This window comes from Podarcis tiliguerta, assembly GCF_965153285.1.
Source record: "Podarcis tiliguerta genome assembly, chromosome: 9".
Taxonomy (NCBI): Eukaryota; Metazoa; Chordata; class Lepidosauria; order Squamata; family Lacertidae; genus Podarcis; species Podarcis tiliguerta.
Window position 1 is genome coordinate 65,919,085 of NC_139542.1, and position 15,732 is coordinate 65,934,816.

The following is a 15,732-nucleotide window of genomic DNA, read 5'->3' on the forward strand; positions in this document are numbered from 1 at the left end:
ATGTGTATTGACGGTTTCCCATAGGAATGCATTGGCGGTTTTTAAAAAAAGGCGCAAGACGTTTTCATCTTGCGAAGCAAGCCCATAGGGAAATCCGTCTTGCGAAGCAACTCAGAAAACGAAAAACTCTTTCGTCTTGCGAGTTTTTCGTCTTCTGAGGCATTCGTCTTGCGAGGTACCACTGTATATGTATTCTATAAAACAAAGAATACAAAACAAAATTCATTCATACTACAATGCATAACTACATAACATTAATATATATGGTTTCAGAAAAAAGGCTTACATAACAAAATCAATTCAAAATACCATCCGGGTTACTTTTTTTCTTCTTCTTCCCCCTCCCCACTCCAGCCCTTCCTGCCCCCCAGCCAGGCCTTCCTTCTTCATATCTTTATCCATGTACACAGTCTGTTCATTCGAGCTTGTATGTTAGGGTTAGCTTCCCCTCTTTCTATCCAGTTCCTGTAAAATGCCCATTTATTTGTGAGTCTTTGGCATTTATTTTCTTACCTATCCTCTGCCACTATCTGCGAATATTTCTGATTGTACATATTCAAAAGCATAATCATTCCAGTTTTCCATATTCCATTTGGCCTTTTCTTTCCATCCCAGAGCAATAACTGCCATTGTCATGGCCAAAATGGCTGCTGTTTCTTTAATGCGAATAAAGCTGGGTCAGCATGAGTCACCAGGTTGTATATAAAAAGGTAAAGGTACCCCTGCCTGTACGGGCCAGTCATGTCCGACTCTAGGGTTGTGCGCCCATCTCACTTAAGAGGCCGGGGGCCAGCGCTGTCCGGAGACACTTCCAGGTCACGTGGCCAGCGTGACAAAGCTGCATCTGGCGAGCCAGCGCAGCACACAGAAACGCCGTTTACCTTCCCGCCAGTAAGCGGTCCCTATTTATCTACTTGCACCCGGGGGTGCTTTCGAACTGCTAGGTTGGCAGGCGTTAGGACCAAGCAACGGGAGCGCTCCCCGCCGCGGGGATTCGAACCGCCGACCTTTCGATCAGCAAGTCCTAGGCACTGAGGCTTTTACCCACAGCGCCACCCGCGTCCCTAGGTTGTATATATAGAGTGAGAAATGTTTGTTTGTTGGGTTGGTTGGTTGGTTAGTGAAAGCTGGTAGTGTTGGTGTGTACAGTTGGTCAGTCGCTTTTGCACAAAGACTTTTAAGAATAAAAGCAGAAACTCTGCAAGGATATTCTTGTGGACTCTTTTATGCCGACAAGGGTCTGAGGACCAGGCTGAAGAGACAAAGGGAGGTCAGAACCCTTCCCTTCTTTTTTTTTTTACAAACACTGACAGCCATTCCAGCTAAAATCATAATCTTGTACAACTCTTGCTTATTACCTTCACTGGTCCTGTTAGTTAGGGATGATGGGAATTGTAGTCCAAATATCTGGAGGGCTAGAGTTTGCCTGTGCATGTCAAGCATGTCAAGGAGAGAGCGAGACTAGAATCCTTCTCCCGAAACGATATTTTTGTATGCACAGTTATTTGGGAAGCATGCAATCCCCCACCTGCAGTTTGAAGTGGTACAGCCCAGCAAGAGATAATATCATGTGAGGCTGCTGATTACATTGTAAAAACAGCATTGTAAGAGCAGCAAAACACTCTGAGACACTTCTGTGATAAGCCAATGAGAACTGGATGTTGCAATTAAAATCCTGCTCAGGCATTTTCTTCCACATGTGGTCTGAAGCCCTACCCACAACACCCTTGAATGGTACATTTCCAAGCACAACTCAAAGTGTTGGTGCTGACCTTTAAAGCCCTAAATGGCCTTGGCCCAGTATACCTGAAGGAGCATCTCCACCCCCATCGTTCAACCCGAACACTGAGGTCCTCCTCCGAGGGCCTTCTGGCGGTTCCCTTACCGTGAGAAGTGAAGTTACTGGGAACCAGGCAGAGGGCCTTCTCAGTAGTGGCACCCACCATGTGGAACACCCTCCCAAAGAAATAAACAATTATCTGAGGTTTGGAAGACATCTGAAGGCAGCCCTGTTTAGGGAAGTTCTTAATGACTGATGTTTTAATGTATTTTTAATCTTTTGTTGGACACCACCCAGAGTGGCAGGGGAAACCCAGTCAGATGGGCGGGGTATAAATAATAAATTATTATTAATAATAATAACTGGAAATCTCTGAAGGAATTGTCACATCTTTGGTTGAATATCTTTAGAATTGTCACATCTTTGGTTGAATATGATTAGAAGCTTCCACCATACAGTGATACCTCAGGTTAAATATACTTCAGGTTACAGACGCTTCAGGTTACAAACTCTGCTAACCCAGAAATAGTACCTCGGGTTAAGAACTTTGCTTCAGGATGAGAACAGAAATCAGGTGGTGCGGTGGCAGCAGGAGGCCCCATTAGCTAAAGTGGTGCTTCAGGTTAAGAACAGTTTCAGGTTAAGAACCGACCACCAGAACGAATTAAGTAATTAACCTGTGGTACCACTGTGGGTACCACTGAGGGACATGGGTGGCACTGTGGGTTAAACCACAGAGCCTAGGACTTGCCGATCAGAAGGTCGGTGGTCCGAATCCTCGCAACGGGGTTGAGCTCCTGTTGCTTGGTCCCTGCTCCTGCCAACCTAGCAGTTCGAAAGCACGTCAAAGTGCAGAAAGATAAATAGGTACCGCTCTGGTGGGAAGGTAAACGGCGTTTCTGTGCACTGCTCTGGTTCACCAGAAGTGGCTTAGTCATGCTGGCCACATGACCCGGAAGCTGTATGCTGGCTCCCTCGGCCAATAAAGTGAGATGAGCGCCGCAACCCCAGAGTCGGCCACGACTGGACCTAATGGTCAGGGGTCCCTTTACCTTTACCTTTACCACTGTATTCGGAACCCCCAAACAAAAGAATAGCCTGCTGGATCAGGCCAATAGCCCATCTAGCCCAGCATCCTGTTCTCACAGTGGCTAACCAGATGCCTGTGGGAAACCTGGAAACAGAGCATGACACAAGAGCACTCTCCCCTTCTGTGGTTTCCAGCAACTGCTCTTCAGAAGAATTGCTGCCTCCAACTGTGGAAGCAGAGCACAGCCATCATGGCTAGAAGCCATCATTAGCCCCCTCCTCCATGAATTGGTCTAATCCTCTTTTAAAGCCATCTAAAGAAGGCTGATCGCCGAAGAATTGATGCTTTTGAATTCTGGTGCTGGAGGAGACTCTTGAGAGTCCCATGGACCAGAGCACGCCAGGCACTCCTGTCTTCCACTGCCTCCCGCAGTTTGGTCAAACTCATGCTGGTAGCTTCGAGAACACTATCCAACCATCTCATCCTCTGTCTTCCCCTTCTCCTTGTGCCCGCCATCTTTCCCAACATCAGGGTCTTTTTCAGGGAGTCTTCTCTTCTCATGAAGTGGCCAAAGTATTGGAGCCTCAGCTTCAGGATCTGTCCTTCCAGTGAGCACTCAGGGCTGATTTCCTTCAGAATGGATAGGTTTGATCTTCTTGCAGTCCATGGGACTCTCAAGAGTCTCCTCCAGCACCAGAATTCAAAAGCATCAATTCTTCGGTGATCAGCCTTCTTTATGGTCCAGCTCTCACTTCCATATATCAGTACATACAAATCTGCAGTAAACTGCTGCAACTCAGGAGTGCTGGAATGAGCACAAGCCTAATATTATGGGGCGGCGGGAATTGGATGTGACAGTAGAGCTGGAGCTGCTGTCTACTTTCATGCCTTTTCCAAACATATAAACATACAACTCCCATGGTGGTCCATGTTGTCTGACTCTGATGGGAGTTGGGAGTCTAAAGGGCCTCAGGTTCCCCGTCCCTCCATTAAAAGGACAAGACTGAGCATGGCAAATAACCAGGGGCATCTTGCCCATAGAGGCAAGTGGCGTGGGACGCCAGGGCGCCAAGTTCTCGAGGGCGCCAGGGAAGAGGCGTAGGCTGGACGTGGTGCCTCTTGGCATCAGCTTGCTGCCCTCACCCACCTCAGCCATGCCGTGCCGAAGCAGTGCCGTGCCCGGAGCCTCGGCCTTTTCCCCACCGGAGGAGTTGCCCTCCAGCTGCTGCCTGCATCCTCCAGCCCAGCAAGGCTGCTGACAGTGCTGTAAAAAGGTTGGCAACTCAAGCGCCAAAGGGATTTTTGCACCATGGTGCCAGATATAATTTAGACGGCCCTGCAAATAAGATTTCTGGTGGTTGCCTGCAACTATGATAACTTGTAGATCCAGTCAGAGAGCAGGATGAAAATTTCTCAGTACAGTTCCTAAAGATATTGACTCTCCATCATGTTTCCCCTTAGTTGTTTTTGGTGGTTAAACTGAAACAATGCAAATCCTTTTCAGAAGGGAGTGTTTTCATCGTAGCAATATGACCTCAGGGCATTTGCCGCATATGTGAATGCAGGGACATGCGTTCTCTAAAGCGAGCTTTCGGTAGCTGCTGGCATTTGGGGGTTGTGTAGGGCATTTGTTTAATACCTCTCCTTGTAACAGTAACAGATTAAACGAGCTCCTACGAAAGAGGCATGTTTCAGCACTTAAGTTAATTGAAGTGTTACAAACTAAATATGATTCTCAATTGCTTCTGTATTCCAGATCACTTCATGCATGCAGATAAAAACGACAAAAATTACCAAATGGCTTTGGAAATGTGCAAATCGGGCGTACAATAGTGACATTTAGATCTGTGACCTGATTGCCATCTTTGCAAGAGTACTTTGAAAAACTTTGGGCTTCCTTAAAGCTGTCATGCCAAACCTTTGAACTGTAGATTAATGCAGGTCAAAACAGAGAAGTCAAGCTCCATTCAAATGGTAGAAGCTATTTGAATGCATCAAGAGTCTTACACCTAAATTATTTTCCCCCTGATTATTTTCATGGACCGCATAAGAAGGTACTTGCTTTTATTTATACAGTGGTACCTTGCTTTAAGAACAGCTTAGTTTATGAACAACTTGGATTAAGAACGCTGGAAACCCAGAAGTGGGTGTTTTGGTTTGTGAACTTTGCCTTGGAATAAGAACATGTTTCGCTTCCTGTTGAGTGTGTTCCATTTGTAAATTGAGTCCCCCGCTGCTATGGGAAAGCACGCCTTGGTTTAAGAACACTTTCTTTTAAGTACGGACTTCTGGAACAGATTAAGTTTGTAAACCATGGTACCACTGTACTTGCTATTGAATAGGTTTTTAGGTTTCATAACCCGCTTCACAATACTAATAGAATTTCAGTAATAATTAAACAAAATTCCATCCTCTTGGATGTTATGCAGCCATCATCCCTGTTGTGTTTTTGGCACCCAAGGAAGACCTTCTTCTTTCAAATAGACTTTTAAGATGAGATCTTGCCCTGTCTGCATTTCTATTGGGCTTGTCACATTGTTTGCCATCTTGGGCTACTTTAGGAAGAAGGGTGGGATATTAATCTAATTAATAAATAAAAGTATGGTGGGACAAGGAAAGGGTGCTGGGAGTTAATAGGCAAGGAAACCGGGGTGGCGATGGGGCTTTGGCACCCAGTTCCTGCTCATCATCAAGAGGTAGGCATTTTTCTTGCTCTGTTTTCCCCTGTCACAACAAAGGGTACAAAAATATTTTCACTTTTGTTGAAATGTCTTTGGCTATTTCCAGTCCTAAGTATTCAGTCATTATTTGTCATCTTGAATAAAAGGCCTGTGAGGAATTAGTCCCTATAAGAATCAATTCTGATTTATTTGTTTTTTCCAATTTGCAGAATATCCAGAAAACTGTCAAAATTATTTGATCAAAGCAGGTAGCGATTGATCAGGTTAATCAAAGAATAGGAGGGAATCACCTGCATACATACCCATTGTATGCAACACAAGGCCTTCTTTGCGGATGGCAGGGAATTAGTTTGAGTTCATTATTGGCCTAACTAAAATGAGCAGTTCATTTCTCAGTGAATAGCAGCCTGTGTTGTTCAACCATCTTGTACAATTACATAGAATTGGCTGCCTCTCCGTAAAAGAAGTAGAAGTCCAATTTAGCATGGGCGCTAATCACTTCTCTCAGCTATAAAGAAAGATAGCCCTTCTTGGGGCTGGATGACAAATAATAAACATAGTTTATTTTCAGCAAGTCCCTGGGACAAGGTAAATAAGAAATGGCAAAATGCATATTCTCTCATAACATAAAAGCCAGATGGCACCTCTAGCTTGCAATTATTTCTTTTGATTAAGAAGCTACCAAGAACCATAACAGGCAAACAGTATTTCTCTGTAGAAATTACAAAAAATGGAAACTGTGGGGCACTGGCAGAACAAATCTCGTTTTTTTTCCAGAGCAAGCCAGTTGCATATCCCTGGTTTACAACCTTTCTAACGCCCAGCAAGTTTCACTCTCACCGCCATTCTCTGTTCGTCTCTCAGCATGGATGTACTGACATTTGAGGAGCACTGGCCGCAGCAGACAGTGAATTGAAAAGAGCAATAATGTTAATGGACCCCATAACTGAGGGATGGGTAAGCTGGAGGTGGTGAGACATAAAAAGCCAAAGGTGACTTCTTTCAGGCAAAAGGAGGGGATGGATTTGAGAGGCATCACCAAACTAGCGCAGAACTCTGTTGCTGGGCCTGGTCATACAATATTTATAAATGGCTTAGTGTATGGAGCAAGAAAATGGACATTTGACCCATGAACTGTTTGCCGTGGGGTATAGTTCATACATTCCCCTGAAGTGGTCCTTATTGCAGATACTAATATTGTGCAGCTTGAAGCAATTGGGTGCATGAAGCTGACTCTTCTTGAAATAAAAATTTGCCGGACCCATCAATATGCTCCAAAGCTTTACTAAACAGAACTTCTTCAAAACAGGTACAAAAATAAATCAATGGTACACCCAAATAGTTCCATAAGACATATGCTTGCCAAAGCATAGACACAGCATCTTCTTAGAAATACTATAATTCTAAACAGAACAAGAACCAAAGGTCTCTCTCTCTCTCTCTCTCTCTCTCTCTCTCTCTCTCTCTCCCTACGCAAACTCCATTAGCCTGCATTCGAACCTGAGGCAGTCAATAGCACACCCTTCTCTGAATGTGCCTGGGAACAAAAGACCAAAAGGCAACTCCCTTCAAAATGACCTTTTGCAACTGAATACCTTTATGACATGATGTAAGGTTAAACACTCATGTGAAAGAGCAGAGAACATCAACACTTAATCATTAACCCAGCTAGAAGTTCAGAAAGTTCTCTTCTAGTTTTCGTATACCACATTTTCCAATGTTAAGCCTTTCAGCAATACACATGCCGGCATTCTCAATTCCAGAGTGTCAACGCTCAAGTCCTCCTGCCACACTTATAACATAATGTGTAATGTAGCTATACCCACTGACAATTCTTCAACGCCTCCTTCAAAACAGGTTGGGATATTATGTGAATTACGGCGTTTCCATGTGCTGCTCTGGTTCGCCAGAAGCAGCTTAGTCATCCTGGCCACATGACTCGGAAGCTGTACGCCGGCTCCCTTGGCCTATAGAGTGAGATGAGCGCACAACCCCAAAGTCATCTGCGACTGGACCTAATGGCCAGGGGTCCCTTTACCCTTTAACTTTACAGCCATTGCAGACTTTATTTATATTGTAGGCATGCTTGCAACGTGTTTAGGGTGACAGCTTCTTCCTGGGTCTGCATCTTGGGAAGAGTAGAGTGCTCTAGTGCTTTCTGGAAGAGGATTTTTGAGGTAGGAAGGAAAAGGAACGGAATCTGAACTGCAGCGGATCGCTAAAAGCAAAGGTAAAGGACCCCTGACAGTTAAGTCCAGTCGCAGACGACTCTGGGGTTGCGGCGCTCATCTTGCTTTAGAGGCTGAGGGAGCTGGCATTTGTCTGCAGACAGGTTTTCCAGGTCATGTGGACAGCATGACTAAGCCGCTTCTGGTGCAACGGAACACCGAAACCAGAGAAGCGCACGGAAATGCTGTTTACCTTCCCGCCGGAGCAGTACCTATTTATCTACTTGCACTTTGACGTGCTTTTGAACTGCGAGGTTGGCAGGAGCTGGGACCGAGCAACAGGAGTTCACCCCGTCGTGGGGATTCGAACCGCCAACCTTCTGATCAGCAAGCCCAAGAGGCTCAGTGGTTTAGACCACAGTGCCATTGCTAGGAGTGGTTGAAAGTGAAAACCTATTTTCAGTGCTTGAAAAGATCCTGAGGAAAGAGGAGAGAACAATCTACAGATGCAATTGTCTGCATACTCACTCAGGTATAAGTCCTCTTTATTTAAACTTGGCTTACGCCCAAATCAACATGCGTCAATATTCAGTGTGCCAGATGCAAGGAACCTATATCAGTGAAATGAAGCAAGTATGAGATTGCAGGGACATTGTTGCCATTTGACGTAGGGTAGTCCAGGATAGGATGTTCCTCATTGAGAAAATGTCCTGACAGATGCACCTTCCAGGGGTACGTTTGATTCACAGTTTCATCTGGTGAATCAAAGAGATCAATAACAGACTGTGCAACTTCCCAGAGCCTTGCCCAATATACCAGTATTTGGACGCGGCTCAGTTCAGATGGAGGCAAAGCCCTTGAATCCCATGTCAGCTTCTCCCTTTCTGACCCCAGCCAGGGATAGGATAGAATTATAATAATATAATAATTTATTATTTATACCCTGCCCACCGGGCTGGGTTTCCCCAGCCATTCTGGGTAGCTCCCAACAGATTAAAAACAGAATAAAACAGGGCTGCCTTCAGATGTCTTCTAAAAGTCAGATAGTTGTTTATTTCCTTGACATCTGATGGGAGGGCGTTCCACAGGGTGGGTGCCACCACTGAGAAGGCACATCGTGTGCTAACCGAAACACAGCTCTCCTTTGAAATCTGCCCTTCTCCAAATTTTGTGATACAGTTCTCCAACTAAAATAAAAACGGCCTACCAAAGCATGTATATTAGGGGGAAAGTCAAAGTAATATATTTGGCATTTTTCTCCAAAGGAAAATAGTTTGTGTGTGTGTCTCTCTGTGTGTGAATTTTCCCAGGGTTGTTTGGTTCTGAGAGCTATTTTGCCATTCAAATTTACCTGCCCATCCATGAACTCCTTTCACACCCGTGGTGAAAAGAGAGACCGTAATTCAGGGGTCACCAACCTATGGCCCGGGGGCGAGATAAGGCTCAAGGGACACATTTATCCAGCCTGTGGTGACCCCCGCTGCTGCCCACTCTTACTGACACGGTGGGGCGCAGCGCGGGGACCCACTTCTGGGTTGGAGGAGCACCAGAAATAGCTTGTGCGCATGCACATGGGCCTCCTCCGACCCGGAAGTGCGCCGGAAATAGCATGTGCGCACGCATACGGGCACACGCTCCCCCACCCTCCAGCCCACGACACGATTGTTGCTTGAGACACCAGCCTGAGGCAAAGAAAGCTTGGAGACCCCTGCCCTAATTCCATGTACCTTTTCCCATGCGGGGGAAAAAGAATATTTAGAAGATTGTTTTCTAGCGGGCAAATGACACTTCTCCCTGAACCTTCTGTGACACTAATTTTTATTTTATTCAAAAACACCCATTACATCTGGAGACACTTCACGTGATTCCTGCACCATGTCTTGTTTGCACCTGAAAATATCCTAAGTGTTCAGTTCCACATTAACATCCTGAAGAGGACTAAAAAAAATTAAATTAAACAAACCGGAGAGGAATATTCTCTTTTTTAATGGTCAACCACACTTCCCTTTTTTCTTTTTTGCAGTCACTCCAGAAAATGTCAAATGTGTGGCAGGGGAGGCACAGAAATAAAAAAAGAGAGGTGAAATTAGATTTAAATTACTCATTTAGAATTGCTAGTTTCAATCAATGACAATTTTAAGACATTAAATACATTCCAGAGCAACTTGTCAAAAAAAGGAGAAAAAAAATATTGCAGTAGCTGGCATTCCTTGAGGTTTTTTAATAAGATCAGGGTCAGCGATGGGAAATAAGCAGGAAGATGAATAGGATGTCAGAATTAAATTGAGTTCCAGAAGAGTTATCTCAAGTTCCGTAACAAAAAGATCTCACAGAACTTTGCCTCAGACGGGATGGTTAGCACATGATTCAGCGTTGCAGGCAGCTGGAAGGCTGACAATCCTCCCCAGAAGAATTAGCCAGCTGATTTTTATTTTTTTTATCAGCTTGAAAAACACCTTGTTCCTTTGAATTCTGAGGAAAGGGAAGGTGCTTCTCGTTTGCAGTCTTAATGATTTCTGACGCACCAAGTGCTTTCCTTCTTTCTTTTCCTTTTTTTTTTAATACAAGGAACCAGATTAATTGTCTGAGCCATCTGACTAACCATTACTATCTTGCTCAAGTTTTAGAATTGTGGTGGAAAACAAAGTTTTAACAAACCATATGTCTCTTTGTTTCCCTTTTTTGTTCTAAAATATTCAAATGTGTTTATCTCCTACAGTAAGAACTGAAATGTATTAAACTCACTGTTCTTTCTATGACTAATGACCACAATCCAAAGCTTCGTGGGGCCTAGGGCTGTGTGTTAACAGCGTTGCTGACATTTTGCTAGTCTTTGCCATTTTGGCTTTCTTTGAATTCTTCAAATGCTCTACCTAAGATGTTACCTCCACATTTGCTTCAGGAAAAACCTTGAGGTGTCCCTACCTGTTCCAAGAAATTTAGTTCTGATCTACCATCTGTGGCGATCACACAGGGTCCCCGACGTTTCACCATCTATTGATCCCTGTGCCACCACTTGATTTCTCGCAGCCACCACCCAGGCCCTACCTGGGACAATACTGAGTCCAGTCAGGGTTAAATTGGAACATAAACTTCTGTTTATTTATTGCAGTTTAACAAGTGTTTGGTTTCATAAATGGTATCAGTCAATTATAATCATAGGGTGCCTATCCAGACCTATAACTTCCGCTACCTGCTCTCACTGGGAGCCAGTGTGGTGTAGTGGTTAAGAGCAGTGGAGTCATAATCTGGTGATAATCATAATCTCCGCTCCTCCACATGCAGCTGCTGGGTGACCTTGGGCTAGTCACACTTCTCTGAAGTCTCTCAGCCCCACTCACCTCACAGAGTGTTTGTTGTGGGGGAGGAAGGGAAAGGAGAATGTTAGCCGCTTTGAGACTCCTTCGGGTAGTGATAAAGTGGGATATCAAATCCAAACTCTGCTCCTTCTTCTCCTTCTTCTTCTCCTCTCACTAAACCACCTCTCAGATATTTACTTGTCTTCCTAGCTCCTAACTGTTCCTGACTCAACTTATTTCGCTACACTAACTCAACCTACACACAGACTCTATCCCAATTCACTCCCACTCCAACCAACAACCCAACTCCCCAATGAACTCTCCCCTTTGCCCCTCCCAGAGCTGGCTTTATAGTCCCACTGACTCCACCCCCCTGGGTTCTGATTGGGCAACCTGTTTAACTATTTCACCTCCAGCACTCTCATATGTTAACGTCACACCATCTTCCAGCCAAATTCAATTCAACTTGACTTTAGGCCAAATTTTGACAGCAACTTCAACAAAGGCTCTAATGCAAGTAGGAAGTTTTGTGCAGGCAGAGGGTGCTGCACTGAGTTCAGTGCTGGGGCTGGATGATGTTCCCCAACAGTGCAAAATTGAGTCTGCATACTGGACAATCTATACATGGCTCAGTCGCCTGGGCCATGAGACAAATAATTTTTTCATTGCTATGAAAAATGCCTCAAGAAAAGGTCACAATGAATGACTTCCAAATAGCTGGGATTGCCTATGGCTTCTGCCCCAGATGCCCAGGCATCCACACAGCCACTTCGGCTGGTATAATTACTGGTGCAACAAAGCACCATGCCAGACGCGGCAAAGGACCCTGGGTGTACCTCTCAGGTACCTCCTGGATGTAATCAGAATTTGTAAAAAAGCAATTCTGGAAGCCATGAAAGATTCAAAGATCTTACAGGGATGAAAATGCACTTCTGACCAGAAACAGGAAAAGAAGCATGAATCACATTTTGTGCTTCTTCAAAATAGTCCCTTCTCTTTCTTTTCTTTTGAGACTGGCACTTGAAGGTGGGAAATAGTTGCCTGATTAATGACTTTTGATGGCAGGTGGCTATTCCAATCCGCTATAATTTGCATCGTGCTCGACCTGCAAGAATGGGAGCTTTAAGAACAGCTTTTGTGTTCTTAAATTTGGACAGAGGGAGGGAACGAATTTGAGATTTGGAGCTGGCTGGAAAAGGGTGCTGAGGCTGCAGTCCTAAGGGATGCTTGTGTGTTTGTGTGTGGTCCTTTCTGATATATCCTGGGGTCCCTGGGAAGGCGTCCCAGGGACCACTGAATAACCCTCTGAGAGCTCTTACAATATTATAGTGCTGGACTGATGTTGCCTGCAGATTAGTACTACATGTATGTGCTATGAATTGCTAACTAGTCAACCTCTCATTGTTGTTGTTGTTGTTTAGTCATTTAGTCATATCCAACTCTTCATGACCCCATGGACCAGAGCATGCCAGGCACTCCTGTCTTCCACTGCCTCCTGCAGTTTGGTCAGACTCATGTTTGTAGCTTCAAGAACACTGTCCAACCATCTCGTCCTCTGTCGTCCCCTTCTCCTTGTGCCCTCCATCTTTCCCAACATCAGGGTCTTGTCCAGGGAGTCTTCTCTTCTCATGAGGTGGCCAAAGTATTGGAGCCTTAGCTTCACGACCTGTCCTTCCAGTGAGCACCCAGGGCTGATTTCCTTCAGAATGGATAGGTTTGATCTTCTTGCAGTCCATGGGACTCTCAAGAGTCTCCTCCAGCACCAGAATTCAAAAGCATCAATTCTTTGGCGATCAGCCTTCTTTATGGTCCAGCCTCTCAATAAATAACTTATTTTAGGGTTACCAGACATCCCCATTTCCCCGGGACAGTCCTCGGATTTGCGAATAAGTCCCCGGACAAATTCCATCCCTGGAATGTCCCCAGATTTCATCTAATGTCCCTGGGAAATGCAACAGCGGCAGTCTCAGCAGCCCGGAGCAGTTGGCTCTGGCTGACTTCAGGAGCTACTTGGAAGTCCCCATATGATGGTGGTGCTACCTCTACCTTCCCTGACCCCAGCAACTAAGCTGCGAAGGGAGGCTTCATGCTGCCTGTCGGAGCAGCCTCCCAACTCCTACTTGCGTGCAAGCAGGGGCGAGGATCTCTCAGTTAGGCAATGGGATGCCTCCCTTCACAGCTGAGGGATCCCTGCACCCTCCTGCTTGCACGCAAGTAGGAATGGGATTGGGGCTGCTCTGATGGGAAGGGAGGCATTGTGCTGCCTGAGCCTCGCCACTGCTCTCGGCCCTCCTTCTCCACCTTCCATGCCTGACCCACTGCACACCTCTTCCCCCCATGCTACCACCAAAGAACCAACAACTCAGGGGCTGCCCAGGCTCATAGAGATAGAAGCCCTGGAGGAAGGGGAAATGTGGAGGTTGAGGTCAAAATGGTGGCTGCCCCTCTGCCACCACCATCGCTGCAGCATCAATGTCCCAAACATGTAGTATGTATGTATGTATGTATGTATGTATTGTATCCCCAGACTCATTGAAAAAAAAATCTGGTAACCTTATTTCAAAAGGCAGGCACCAGACGTTGCTGGTGCTGCCTTCTTCACAAGGAAACTGACCTTGTAGCATGGTCCTTGGAACCTCTTACCACTTCAGGGAGTATGGTGGCCCAATGGCCCGAACCTTGTATTGCAGATAGGCTTTTCCCAGATAATGGAATGACGGTGGCCGCTGCTTGGCTTACGTACGTTGCCCAAACCGCATGACCGTGACAGGACCAGGTATATCAGTTCAACCCACTGAACTGGAGACTGAACTATCGAGGGCGGTAATTAGTCCGGGCCTGTTGGAATCATGCATTGCTAACTGCTGATAAATGTTCCTGTGTTAACAAGATTTCAAGAAAAGTCAGATATTCTGCGTGGCTGCTCAGGAAGTTTGTTATTTACTCTGGTAATTTAAAATCTAATCACTCTCATGGGTAATCCTGTTTCCTTTGGAGCCGCTTTATCTCTTTTGATAATAATGTAAGCTGCACATGTGATAAGTAAACTTGGATCTAAGTGTGAAGGGCATATGGGTATATCTAGAAAATTGCTCGTAGGATCCTCCATGGCTGAGCCGAAGCCTGCATGATCAAAAAGACCTAAATCTGAGAGCATTTGCGTCTCCTATTTCAAAACCGCAAGATTACCGTTTCCAGAAATAAACAGGGTTTCTTTCTAGTCACCTCTAGCATTTCAGGACAGCAATTTCATGGGGGCAGAGGTGCTCCATTGCACACACCCAATTTCCTCATCCTTAAAGGCTTCAGCCTTCACTTTAATGGAGGGATCACCTCAGTGGCGCGTAGAGATGTGTGCCTGGGAAACTGGTTCCTCCACTGAACTGACTGGAGATTCTTCCTCAGATATTATCTTCCAGATTTGTGGAAGGTCTTGAATTACAAGGCTTCCTTCTCTTGAGACTATAGGTAAAGAGGTGTGAAACACTTCTTAAGGTATTTCATGAATCAGTTCTTTTGCCTTTGCTTGGACTTCCTACAGATGTCTTCTCTTTCTAAATTTGCTTGAAATTTCACTTTTGATGAAATTTGGTGGCGAAAACCAGCTTCCCAAGGAATCTGCCTCCTTGATTCTATGATGTTTTGGGACTGCAACTTCCATGATCCCTATCTAACAGGACCAGTGGTCAGGGATGATGGGAGTTGTAGTCCCAAAACATCTGGAGGGCCAAGTTTGCCTTTGCCTGTTCTATGATCACAGCTAGAAATCCCTTTTAACCCTCTGACCATCATCTGTTGTGGCAGGGAGAGGGCTCATGGCTGACCACTCATGTGTCTGTTGAGTTTGGCTGAAATGCCTCTCTAGATATTATTTCCCATGTTCTGATGCTTGATTTATAGAAAACACAAAAGGAATTGCATGCACCAGTGTTCTGGAAGGCCCTCTCTATGGAACTACAAGAGGCCCTGTCATTATTAGCACCTCACTACCTGTTTGCTCAGGCGATCCATTGATTTCTCGACCCAAATCTCCTGTCTTTTAATTGCTTTATTTGTTATGTTTACTGGGTTTTGTTTTGGTTTTTTGTTTGGGTATTTCAGCTATAGAGATCTATATTTTAAAAGCTTTGTGTATCTTGATTTCGTTGATCTTCCATCCCATGAGAAATAGAACTGTAGAGTTGGAAGGGACCCTGAGGGTCATCTAGTCCAACCCCCTGCATTGCCAGAATATGCAGTTGTCTCATACAAGCATCAAACCTGAAACCTTGGCATTATAAGCACCGTGCTCTAACCAACTAGACTATGCTTAAAACTGCTTAGAACTCAGAACTGCTTAGAAGCAAACTCTGGGATTAAGCAGTATCTATTAATGAAACAGGGATGCGGGTGGCGCTGTGGGTTAAACCACAGAGCCTAGGACTTGCTGATCAGAAGGTCGGTGGTTCGAATCCCCGCGATGGGGTGAGCTCTCCTTGTTCTGTCCCTGCTCCTGCCAATCTAGCAGTTCGAAAGCACATCAAAGTGCAAGTAGATAAATAGGTACCGCTCTGGCGGGAAGGTAAACGGTGTTTCTGTGCGCTGCTCTGGTTTGCCAGAAGCGGCTTAGTCATGCTGGCCACATGACCCGGAAGCTGTATGCTGGCTCCCTTGGCCAATAAAGAGAGATGAGCGCCGCAACCCCAGTGTCGGCCACGACTGGACCTAATGGTCAGGGGTCCCTTTACCTTTATTAATGAAACAAAATTTATATACTGCTTGATTATTATTATTA

General features: G+C 45.3%; 1 long non-coding RNA gene across 1 annotated transcript in view; it reads left to right on the forward strand.

Moving 5' to 3' along the window:
* Window positions 1–709: 709 nt before the first annotated feature.
* Window positions 710–15,732, forward strand: part of LOC310657409 — a 229,016-nt gene continuing 213,993 nt past the window's right edge. The window contains exon 1 of the long non-coding RNA XR_014501756.1: window positions 710–1,068. This is a non-coding gene — a long non-coding RNA (uncharacterized lncRNA). The remainder of the gene's footprint in view (window positions 1,069–15,732) is intronic.